This window comes from Canis lupus, chromosome 29 (genome assembly GCF_048164855.1).
Source record: "Canis lupus baileyi chromosome 29, mCanLup2.hap1, whole genome shotgun sequence".
In the NCBI taxonomy this organism is placed as follows: Eukaryota; Metazoa; Chordata; class Mammalia; order Carnivora; family Canidae; genus Canis; species Canis lupus.
Genome location: NC_132866.1, coordinates 4042171 through 4054732, shown reverse-complemented (window position 1 = coordinate 4054732; position 12562 = coordinate 4042171). Strand labels below are relative to the sequence as shown.

General features: G+C 49.5%; 1 long non-coding RNA gene across 4 annotated transcripts in view; it reads left to right on the top strand.

Moving 5' to 3' along the window:
- LOC140620516 (uncharacterized) overlaps window positions 1–11572 on the top strand; it is a 30609-nt gene extending 19037 nt beyond the window's left edge. The window contains exons 1-4 of one of the 4 annotated variants that reach the window (XR_012020272.1): window positions 8814–9189; window positions 9444–9590; window positions 10314–10391; window positions 10607–11572. This is a non-coding gene — a long non-coding RNA (uncharacterized lncRNA). The other 3 variants (XR_012020273.1, XR_012020271.1, XR_012020274.1) reach the window with 3 other exon arrangements.
- The last annotated feature ends 990 nt before the right edge of the window (window positions 11573–12562 follow it).

Genomic DNA, 12562 nt, shown 5'->3' with positions numbered 1-12562 from the left:
ATCTGAATATTCAGAAGAAAGCAAATGTATTATAATTTGAAAAATACCATAATAAATAAGGCTGAAAGAATAATGCATATTGTATTGAAAACTAGGAACTCACAATCTGGCCATTTCTTCCAGTTTGACCAAAGCCCAGAGCTACCAAGTAATTCATGCATGGTAGTGTTTCGTTTTCTCCAAAATTTTTTCTCCCAGCTATACAAGTTGTGAAAACCCACTCACTCATTCAACAAATATTTATTAGTTGTCATGGCAGCACTCATCATTTTCGCCATCTAAAAAGTATTTCCTGAAACCTATAATGTGCTTTCCCTTCATGGAATTTGTGACATAATATGGAAGTTGGACTGTGGAAAGAAATGAAGACCACCCAGATGAGAACAAACAGAGGGTATTTACTCAGAGCTTGCCATGGCAAGGGACTCAGCCTCCATCACCTGCCTTTGGTGGAAACTCAAAGACAGGCAGAGGAACAGGAAAGCTTTAGAGTACAAGGAGGGATGGCTTCAGGTGGGCCGGGTTGGAGGTGAGCCGTTGGCCTGGAGAAGCGAGAGGCAGCCCACTAGAAGCAGAGTATCCTACGTGATTCACTTGGCGGCCTATTTGGTTTTCTCTGGTTGGTCCTGAGATGGAAGCAGCAGCAAAGATAAGGAAACTGGCAGTTATTGATCACATCCTGAACTTTATGGGCAACCACCATGGACTGTGTGGTTTGGCTTCCTAGGTTGGACACTACAGAGCTTAGGGTCATTGTTCTGTTTTTGTAAAAGGTCTGGCCATCATCTATTCATGTATTCAGTCTCCCAAGACTAATCACCCAATAACTTCCCCAAAGAAGTTCAGGGTCCCTGAGGACACGGGAGGGGGGCCTGCCCACCCAGAGGATGGAGCAAGCATGGGCTGCCCAAAGTGTAGAGGTGATAAGGGAGTAGACTGATCAAAGGCCTTGTGCTCAGCCTCCATAACAAATACTACAGACTGGAAGATTCAACAACAGAAACGTACTGTCTCACAGTCTGGAGGCCATAAGTCTCAAGATGTCTGCAAGGTTGGGTCTTTACGAGGCTGTGAGGAGAATCTGTTCCAGGCCCCTCTCCTGGCTTCTAGTGGCCTCTTCCTGTGTTTTTATATCATCTTCCTTCTATGTGTGTCTATCTCTGGCCAAATTTTCCCTTTTTGTAAGGGTGCCAGTCACATTGGATTAAAATGCACCTCAATGACCGTGTTCTCACTTGTTCAGCTGCAAAGACTCGATTCCCAAAAAGGAACACATTCACAGGTACTGGAGGATGGGACTTCAGCATTTTTTGGGGAAATGAAGTTCAACCCATAGCACACCTGAAGGAAGTTTGGTCTAGTCAGAGCCTGGAATTTTTTAAAATGTCAGTTCTAGTGCCTAATTACTACTATAAAATAGATTTTGTGGGCACCTGGGTATCTCAGTTGGTTAAGTGTCTGACTCTTGACTTTGGCTCAGGTCATGATCTCAGGGTCCTGAGATCAAGCCTGGAGTGGAGACTGCTTAAGATTCTCTCTCTCCCTCTGCCCCTCTGCCCACCCTCTCTCTAAAAAACAAAATAAAATAAATTTTGTAGCTACAAAAGATACTTAGTTCTAGGAAAACAGACTTTGGTTAGAACTATTTGAAGCTTTTTATCAATAAGACTTAAGTGGAGATTATCTGTCTCGCCATTTAGAACAATTTGTGCATAATTGTGAAATGGTCAAATGATAATTGTGAATCCCTGAGGACAGTGGAGGTAGGGGGTTTCAGAGACACGGGCCTTGGGGGTCTTTGCGATATTTATGAAAAGCAGCACACACAGGATGGATATTCTCAGCTTCATTTTCATTTCAGGAAATTGGTCTTTGTACCTATGTAAGACATGACCCTGAATTTAAAACCATCCCATGAATTCCATCGAAGGAATGGGGAAATCTGTCTTGCCAGTTGGATTTTTGGAGGATATTTAAAAGAAAAAAAAAAAAAAAGCAGAGACTGGAGGAAGGAGCTGCCTTCCCTTAGAATTCTCCATCAGGGATCCTGGGAAGGAAGGTATGGATCCTCTTGGGCAATAGGAGTCCAGGTAAAGATCCCAGGCCAGTTAAAAATGTCCTCAACTGTGTCCTTCCTGCTGGGGTATATGCATGCAGGAACCCATACATGCCCCCCCACATACACACAGAATGTCTTTGCTTCTTAAGTGAAACAACGAAAATTTCTAGGCAAGCCACAGTGTACCCCTGTTCCAGGGCCACAGGCCTCTGTTGACAATGTTTTGTCAGCACAGGTGAGTGATGGCTCCTTGTCCCACCTTGGGGGTCTTGTCATTAGAGTCAGTCTGGCAGGGCCGTGTTCTTAATTCTTTTCACTGGGCACGGAGACGATCTCTTCTGTGACCTCTGATGGCCTCACAAATGGGCAGTGGCTTTCTCTGGCTGATGCTACTTGCAGATGGTGAGATTTGTTTTGGCTGTGATAATAGACCCTCACCGCTGAGAGACCTTTTTCTTCTATGCAGTGAGCCATCCGCTAATGAAGTTTGGTTCTCCTCAGAAAATGTCTGCTGGCCGAAGCCAACGAGTTACCTTCTGGCATCTGGAGGTTAATGCCCTTGGTCACTGGCTGGCATCAGCCCCTTCACTGTGGAGCAGGGTCCAGTGTGTACGATGCTGGCGGCTACGGGAGCGCAGGCACCTGCATCTCACTTTCCTCTGCTGGGAACCAGGGCATAGCCTCGGCCCAGAATTATTGATGACACGCTTTAAAAAAAAATAGGCTGAAGGCATCTCTTTCTTCCCTCCGAGGAGCTCAGGTGTCCCCAAAGTAAAAAGCTTGACTACTTCTTCCTTCCCAGTTGTGATGAAAATAGGGATTAGTGGGATGTTAGAGGCAAAACCTCATCTATGAAGTTATAAATGAATAATTCTAATTTCTTTCCGAGTTGTAAGAAATCAGTTTGTTTTACATAGAAATGCAATACGTTCTTGATCTCTATGTATGCGATTAGAATTTCTCCCTCTACTTGGTATTTGTTTCATTATGGAATGACATTTTGAGCTTATATTTTCAGATGCACTTCGCCTCATGCATTTCAATGTCTGTTTCCCCCAAATCTCTGCTTCTGTAGAACACAGGATGCCTATCTTTTTTTTCATATTAGCTTTAGGATGTGGGAAAGTAGGTGGAGATGCTTTCTTTAAGATTCTGACTCTCATTGGAGTGGACACTCAACCTTCTCATGAATGTATTTGGAGGAATGTGCCAATTTTTAAGATAAATGATGATTGCTTAGTGCTGCTAAGAAAAATGGAATTGCCACACCGGCCTCGGCATCACTACGTAGATGAAGCTCATAGAGTGGCAACGCGCTGATGTTGAAAATACCCACTCTATTGAAGGGCGATCAAGGTTACGAGTTCAAAATGAATGCGGATTTCAGAAGGGAGCAGGAGTCCTGGCTTAGGGAGAGGGATCAGGCCACTATGGGGTTGGAGAACAGCAGTCCGAGGGGACAATGTGAGCAGCTGGTTCGTGTGGGCTCTGCTAGCCCTTCAGGATGTCAGGACACCCCATGGGGTGTGAGTTTTGGGGACTCACAGGCAGACTGGCCCCGGCTCAGGGCATAGAGACGCAGCAACAAATGGACTCCAGCCCTGACCAAAGTATCCATCATTCCATGAGCCGGATGTCTGGGAACAAAGTGATTCTAATCACAGCATCCATGTGTTTTACTTTTTCTTTTTTAAATGTATGAGGACGTTAGGGGGTTGCTGGAGCACCATCTTGTTTTTATGCCTGGAGCCTTCAAAAAGAATGTCTGTGGGTGGTACACATGGGGGGTGAGGACGCGCAAGGCCCTGGAGACACTGAGACGCCCGGATATGCCGTGCTGCGGGGGGTGGTCAGGGAGGCCCAGTAAGGTGGATGGATTTTGCATAGAAAGCATCATAATCCACTTCACCATTGTCCAGAGGTAGATTATCCAATTTGTGGCTTCCCCAAATCTATTTCTTCTCCCATTGCACTCTTTGGCCACTGCCCTGTTCATTAACACCTCTGCTAGTGGAATGGGGAATTGGGAGAAGGCAGTTGATTTATATTTCAGCAGCCTCCTTGGCTCAGGGGGCAAAAGCACTGTGCTAATGAAGCCGAGGTCAAAGGTAGGAGCCCCAGGTGGGCCAGTTAGCCAGGCCGCTGTGGCGGGCCTCAGAATAGAGCCCCAGCCTGGCCCACTGGTCTGCATGTGTATTTCTGCTGGTGGAGAATGGTGGGGAGGCTCCAGCATAAATCTGTTCAGGCCATTGGAAAAATAACCCCGTCCTGGGAACAGGTGCTTCAGTGGAGCAGGTTGGGGTGGTTGGGTGTGATTTGTAGAAATCATGTATTTTCAATCACCACAGATGATTTGGGCTCTGTGGTCAGTAGATCTTTCTAAAGAGTTTCAATATTTAATAAGCTGTGTGTGTGCAGCGTGTATCAACCAGGAAGGCCTGATTGCTTTCTCTCTCTGCCATTAACTTATTTCAAAATGACCCTGCCCTTTGCACTGGGCTAGATGCGATTTCATTCAGGGAGACAGAGTCCACGTTTTTATATTTATGCATCTTTTTATTAAGAAGAATGTATTTATTAAGCAGATCCCATGCAGCCGGCATTCTACACAAATTAAGGCCTCACAATGGAGAATTAGCGAATTCTGCAGAACAGCTACATTGGCAACCTTTCCAGCATTTTAAATAGGGTGAGTCTTATCAGCAAAATATAGATTCAGTCGATAAGCTTGGGATTGCAACGACCCCAATATGGAAGACCCAACATTTCTGAGTTTGGGCAATAGAGAAATGCTTGGCAGTTTGAGGCCAGGTTTACACAAGTTGTATCAAAGCCCAGTGGCCAAGTCTCTGATGGCCAGGTGGTGTTTGCACACACGGAAAGATTTGGCAGGAAAAACAGCACGAGACAGGTTGAATGCAGTCAAGTACCTGGGTGTTTAAAAAATGATCAGTAGCTCTTTCGCCCCAACGTATTTTGTGTGGAGAGACACTTATAAGATGAGCTGTTCCCTGAAAATGTCTCCCTGACCCCTCCCCCCCCCCCGCCAGTTGAATGATACTACGATTATGTCTTGCTTGTCCCAACTACAAATAAAGCAGCTGTGTTTCTTCATCCACTGGTCACAAATACGACTGTTGTAGAGTCCATAGGGATAATGGGTGTTCCCAAGACATCCAAGGGTCAGATGGGCCTGGCTCAATGATGTGCAAAGGTCTTAAGACTCTATCTGTTCTTTAAGATCCTAGAAAGGGTGATTTGAACATTTCATATTCAGGTGGAGAACCTGAGCTGAGCCGAGAGACATAGAGTCATCACTCAGTTTTACTAAATCGTGGCTCAGTGTTGAGCCGTAGGGGGTGGGAGTGGGGCCCACCGTTTGGACCTGTTGGATGAGGTAGGGAAGGAAGAGTCAGGGGGTTGACAGACCAGAGGCAGCAATCTCAGAGACCGAGGACGAGCTGTCTGAGGAAGTGATGTGCGTGGACTACGCGTGCCATAGAAGTACCGAGTGCAGTTGGTGCAGTTGGCCCCAACAGGGGCCTGTGCCGTGCTGAGGCCTACTCTACAGCGTGCTCCGGAGAGTCCTCCCCCACACAGCTTATGGGGTTAGCTGGGTGGCAGCTTCCCCATCCTCCTGATACAGGCAGTCTCCTTTGTGTCTGTGCCGAGCACAGCTCTGGGCTGCCTGAACGACCTCCAGCCTAGATAAGGGGGGGCTGGTCACCTCTAAACCTCTAAAGCCGACCAAGGAGAGGCGTCCAGGGGTCCAGGCTTTAGCAAGTGCACCTCTTCAGACCGAATGATGCTCCATTTTCCTTCCAGAAAAGCCAGGAAGTAACTGGGTACCAGCCAACGGACACACACACACACACACGTACACGCACTCAGCTCTACTCCTTCCCCCTCTGTGAATTTTGGATCACAGATCAAGCCTGCAGCAATCCAAGGGTCGGACAAGGGACAGGGACATGTCTTTCTTCGGGAATGTTTATAGTTCAAAGGCTCACAAAGGAACATGTAACACAGACTCCGTTGTGAGAGGCAAGGGGGACGGGTCATTTTTTTCCTCCTGAAGGGGGAAAATGCAACCAAACCTCCGACAGGATTTTCATTTTTCTTTTCATAGACATTTTGTTTTTTCATTAATTTTTTCCTCCAGGGAGGCAGCAAGAGTGGGCAAAGGGAGATGTGTGGGGAAATAGCCTTGCTGAGATTAAACAAATCTCTGTCGCCGTGTGTCCATCTGCCCGTCCATCTGTGAATAACCTGTAATTATTAATAATATGAGTGATGTCATGAACATTCTGGCAGGAATGCGGAGCCCCAGAGACCACTCTGGAACCAGTGAGCGCAGGACAAAGCCGGGGAATGATCAGCCGTGTTTGCACTGGAGCCGCGGATAAATCTGGCGAGCTGGCTCGCGCCCTCTCGGCAGTAGGACGGGAGCATATTGGATTTTCTCATAAACTTCCAATGAGATCAGATTGGCGGCATCTCAAAGGAACACCTCTTATATAAAAAAAGGTTGAGTACATAATCCAGCAAAAAATGTCATTAAAAGGACACATGGTGCTGAGTGGGGCAACCTTAAATTCACTGGGAACTGAGCATTTTGAGACAGCACAGGAGAGAGGCACCCGGGAAGATGACAAAGGCCGGGAGGGGATATTAGAGACACCCCCTGTTTCCCATTGAAATGCCCATGAAATCATCTAGGGGGTCGAAAAGGAAAAAAAGAAAAACCGTTCTCAATAAGAGCATCCCCTAACGAAGCTAGAATTCCAGAATATTCCAGAAAGACTTGTAAGATATTCCACACCAGGGGCCGAGCAGAAGACTCAGCACAGGGCCGGGCAACACTCGGGGCTGTGGCTTGGGAAGTCTCTGACCCGGGCAGCTGTGGCCCTGGCGAGGTCAAACGGCCGGCCACTCGCTGCGGGGGGCCTTCGGTCACGGGTAGGGCCCCAGCAACCAGCCCCCAGTGTGGCTTCCGCGTGGGCCCCCAGCCCCTTAAATGAGGCTAAGCAAAGCGGGGTTCTGTTGGTGCTTTTCCCTGACGGCTGCCTGGCTCCCAGAACGCGAGCACGAGGGCAGGTGCTCCAGAAAAGCTTACTGCGTGAATCACCCCGAGAGTAAGGGGGTCTCAGGGGGCTTGGGTGCGCATCTGCACCTGGCCCAAGTGTCCAGCCCAACTCTGGGGCTGCTGGCCAGGGCCTGGCTGGTGGGTGTGCTGGGGTTAGGGAAGGAGACGCACTGCTCCCGGGCCATACGGGCATCACACGGGGTCCTTTTGTCAGGCCACAGAACCGCCTGGAACCGTTCCTTCGACAGTGTCACCCCCTTCCTGCTCCATGAAGGCTGTCCTTGGCAGTTCCCCATGTTGTTAACTGAGCAACCGGAGACTTCGCAGCTGCCTCCCAGACGGCCCACTCTCTTACGTATTGGAAAGAACAGTTGATCCCGTTTCAAAACTTCCTTTGTTTCAAAGAAAGAGGGAAAAAAACCCAAACAAACAGAAAAACCACAAAGGCTAATCTCACTCTGGATTGACCTCCCACGAGCCACGGAAGAGGATTTCGGCAAAGGGCTTTGAGCCACTCGCGGGAAGGTACGAGAGGGTGTCGTGGCTCTGACGCAAAACCAGAGGACGCTGAATTTTGCCGGTGAAGTCCGACCTTTCTTGGGAACACGGGGGTTTGGAGGGATGCTGGAAAACCGCAGACGTCCCAAAAATAGACTCGTGACCGTGATGACAATGAGGCTGTCACCGACTAGGCACAGGAGCGGCCAGCTTTCGTGGGGCGGCTCTGTTTGCCAGGCACCTCATGTGATGTTTACCGCAACCCCGCCAGGCAAATGTCATCATTGCCGTGGCCTTATAGACGAGAACACCGGGGTTTAGAGAGATGAGGTAAACCGCCAGTGTCACAAAGCTGGGGCGCAGTGGCGCGGGGACGGAACCCGGGTCATTCTAAAAGCTTGAAGCTGGGGCGCTGCCCCTGGAGTGGGCGCCGCATTAACAGAGGCTGACACGTGCGCCACGAGACCCGGGCGTGGAGCCCTCGGGCCCTTGGCGAGCCCACGGAGGAGAACCCGTCATCAGGAGGACCCGTTAGGGTTTAGAGAAATAAACTCAGCGAAAGAAAATCAATACCGGGGAGCTCCGAATAAAAGAAGCGAAAGCCAGGATTGGAACAGGGAGAGTGATGATCCAGGGAGGTGGAACAGAAAGCACCACCAGGGCTCGGGGTCCGGCTGCGAGCCCCGATTCGGGGTCTGGCGGTCTCGGCCCTTCTGTTCCACGCAGGACGCTCCCTCCCCGCCCCCCCCCCCCGGAGCCGCCCCACCTCCTGCCCGGCGCTCCCGAGCCCCCTGCCTTCCTACTCCTGACAGCGCCGTCCCGTAGGGGTGTCTGCCCTCCTCCAGGGCCTCGGTTGCCTCAGAATGGGCCACCTGGTGGCCCCAGGCCGTCTGCACGCTCCACTTGCCAGCCGAGGTCATTCTCGGGAGTGGGCGCCGGCCAAGGAGTCCCCCCGTGCACCCCAGGCTCCCGCCCAGGAGGCTCGAGGAGCATTTTCTCTCGAGTGGCCCATTGTGCCCGGATGCCAGGCCCAAGCTTGTAGCCTAAGCATGAAGCCCACCGCCAAGGGAAGGGTGGGTGCCCAGGGGGTGTCAGGGGTGGGGGTGGAGGAGAGGAGTCTGGGAACAGCTGCCCGCTCCTGACCTGTCGCTACTGGGATGAACACACTTCTTGGCTTGTTTAAGCCGCCTGAGTTTGGTGGCAGGTCTGCCAAAAAAACGTCCTCACTGCCTCATTTCTGTCTCTGCAGTTGTTGGATTGTCCCATGGGCTGGTCGCTGTGGCGCAAATGCAAATTTGATCACCATCCGACCCCACGTCCAATGTGACCCCACCTCCTAGCCAGGCCCACGCCCCGGTGCTCGGGGATCCTGGCTACACCAAATCTTGTTTGCTTCGGTTTTGAACCCCTGAGCTTTTGCAAAGGTCCCACTCTTGGAAGCCCTCTCCAGGCTCACGGCAGCCTCTCACATACTCCAGGTGACCCCCACTTGTATGTCCAAAGATCAAGAGCCCTTCTCGGCGAGTCTCCCTGCAGTCTTGCTTCCGTAAGTTGGGTCCCCAGCCAGCTCCCTCCCTGCACCACCCGCGTGCCTGGCCCTTCCTCCGCTACGGCGGTGGTCAAGCCTCACGATGTTTCCCTGGCTGACCCCTGGCAGGCCCCCAGCTTCTTGAAAGAGGAGCCGTGTTTGATTCCCCGGACTTTAGTGACACTTTGCAGAGAGCCCTGCGTGGGGGGACAAGGACTTGCGAGCCACAGGTCGGATTATAGTCCGTTATGGTAACATTCTTAAATTGTCAGGAACAAAAAAAGGATTTCTCTAAGCTCTTCAAAAGAAAAATGGAACTCTGTTCAGAGGAAGTGAAAATCAAGGTAGCTTCAAGCTCCCCAGCTGCAACAAAGCAGGAGGAGAGCGGAACAAAGGTTTGGTCGTCCTCGAGGAAGGATGTAAGCTGGTGAGGTTGGCTAGGCCATGGCAGTAGACCTCGACCTAGGGCGGCATAACGATGGAAGCTTGCTCTGTGGCAGTCCCGGGGGCTGGGAGGCCACGATCAAGGCGTCCCCGGGCTTGGTTTCTCCCGTGGCCCCTCTCCTTGGCTTGCCGAGGGTCTTTCCTCTGTGCACTCGCTTTCCTGTCATCTGAGTGTCCATACTTCCTCTCCTCATCAGGTCACCGGATCAGGGCCCACTGTGTCCAAATACAGAACCATATTGAGGTGCTCAGAGGTAGGGCTTCAACACAGGAGCTCTGGGGACACAGTGCAGTCCGTGACGTAAACCCCACTCTCAATCTCTCGCGGGAACAACAGAAAAACCCTTTAGGACCCTGCCCTTTCCAGAGCTTGCCTTTCCAGAACGTGCCTTTTTCTTGGGAGATCACAGGGAGGCTTTTATTATGCACCTGAAATAAGGAAATCTTGAATAAAAATATAATTGCAGGGACACACCTTTGCCGACCGCTGAAACTACCGATTTAAGAGACACGTAAACCTATTGGCGGGAGCCAGGGAGCTGTGGGTAGAGCCGGAGCAGGTGGGGCCACGGGGGCTGGTGGGGTTACCCAGGTGCGTGACCTATGGGCAATACCCAGAACAGTGGAAGAGCCCACAGTGACGTCTGCTTCCTTTCTTCTCTCCCCGCTCATCCAATGCATCAACCGATCGCTGGCAGGGCTTTGATGCATCGCCAGGCTCTGACCACACTTCACCGTCTGCTGCTGCCACCAGGACTGCGGTCACCTTCTGCCTGGTAAGAAGATTTCCCTCTTCTATTCCAGCTCTTCTCTGGAAGAGAGCGAGCTCACTGGCTTGGCCAACTGCCTTCTCTCAGCTCCAGCCCTACTCATTTCCTTGTTGATCCTTAACAAGCCGCACATGCCCCAGGGCCTTTGCCCTGGCTGCCCCTTCCGCCTGACAGTCTCCACACCAGCTATCTGTGTGGCTTATTCCCTTTCTTTATTCCAGTCTTGGTTCAAATGAGGGCTTGACCCACCAGCTTCCCCAGCTACAGCCGAACACAGCCCTCGCTCCTTCTCTGCTTTTCTCCATGGTGCTCACTGCCATCCGTCCATCTCCTCTGCACCTGTCTTCCTCTGCTAGAATTTCACGGCTCAGACGAGGACTTTTGTTGTCTTGCAAGAAGAGTGGATGCGGGTGACGAAGGTGGAGAACACCACCTGTCACGTCGTCCTCCATCAGAGAAGACAAAAGGACAGGGTGATGTGATGCTAATAAATCCTGTAGCTGTTAAGTGGTTTGAAAATGTATGTAGGAGATCTTAAGATCACAGTAGTGTTAAGGAGGGAATGTTGTCTTCCAAATAAGTTCTAAGTGTTAGATCCAGGCAGATCATAGTCCGAGTGTGTCAAAAACCCATCAGGGATGAAGCTTCTCTAAATGATAATGGCAACAGACTATGTTCACGGGGTTTTAAGTTCACCTACCAAAGAAGCCAAGTCTCTGGTTGATGAAAAACTAAAACTGTACAATGTGTTGCTTACTAGACATCCATCGACACAGAAAGGAAGGATTAAAAACAGAAGGAAAACAGATAAGGCATACCTAATTTACAAAATTAGATAAAAGGTCAATTGATTTTGATAAAAATATTAAGAATAATGAATACATGACATTAATTAAACTTTTTGTATAGGGTCAAATAATATAGCATCAAGGCATCTTAAAATCTATTGAAAAGAACAGTGAAGATGGTTGGATAATAATTTTAAAAACCCCATAATAATTATAAGGAGAGACATTAATTCAAGAAACACAAATAAAATGAGGGCAGGGGGAAAGATGTTAGTATAAATTTAAAAAAAAAAGCAAACAGGCATATGTAGGACTCTTGCCAAGCAGGAATTACTCATCTCTGTGAAAAATTTTCTGTAACAAGGGAAGATATAAATAAAAATGATAAAATCTTCCAATTAAAAGATTACCCTTTGATCCAAATACAAAAGCAAATGGACACTAAACAAAGCCCCGAAGAAAATCTAAATGAACTTCAAAGAGCGGAAGCTTTCAGAGGCTTCATTCCTTAGTAGGCAGAGGGGAAAAAAAAAAAAAAAAAAAAAACGAACAGAAATTATAGAAATGAGAAATACAACCAAGCACTAGTGCTTTCAAAATAAGGGCACGACCAATAACATGCACGCATCGGTGCAAATCTAAAGTCAGAGCAGAAAGTCCGTATAAAGTGAGTTAGAAGTGAAAAGGGGATAAATGATAATAATGGCTTTTGGGGGCTTCTCTGCTCAGTTGTCTCTTTCCAGGTTTGCAGTGGAGGTCCCCGCCTGTAGGGAGCAAGGATGCGTGTGTGCATGAGAGTGTGTGTGTGTGAGTATGTAAATGTGTGTGCACGCATGACTGTGTGAATGTGTATGTGTGAGTGTGCAGCTGTGTGCGTATGCGACTGTGAATGTGTGAGAGTGTGCATGTGTGTATGTATGATTGTGTACGTGTGTGCATGATTGTGAGTGTTGTGTGTGTAAATGTGTGCGCATATGTGAGTGTGCAAGTGTACACATGCGACTGTGTGAATGTATATATGTGCGAATGCATGACAGCGTGCATGCATGTGTCTGTGTGTGTACATGAATGTGAGTGTTGTGTGTAAATGTGTGTGTGTGAATGTGTGTCAGAGTGTTATGTGTGTGATTGAGTGTGTGCATGTATGTGAGAATGTGTGCAGGTGTGAATGCGAATGCCTGTGTGAGTGTTGTGTGTGACTGTGTGCATGTGGGTGAGAGTGTGTGTGCCACCGTGACCTGCTTGTCTTCAGCGCGGGGAGTGGTGGGGACGGCTGGCAGGGGACACGGGGGCCGGGGCAGCCCAGCTCGCGCCTCAGCAGAGCATCCCCGGCCTCGGTTTCCCTCTGGGCGCCACACCTGCCCGGGAAGGTGGCTCCTGGTCACCCAG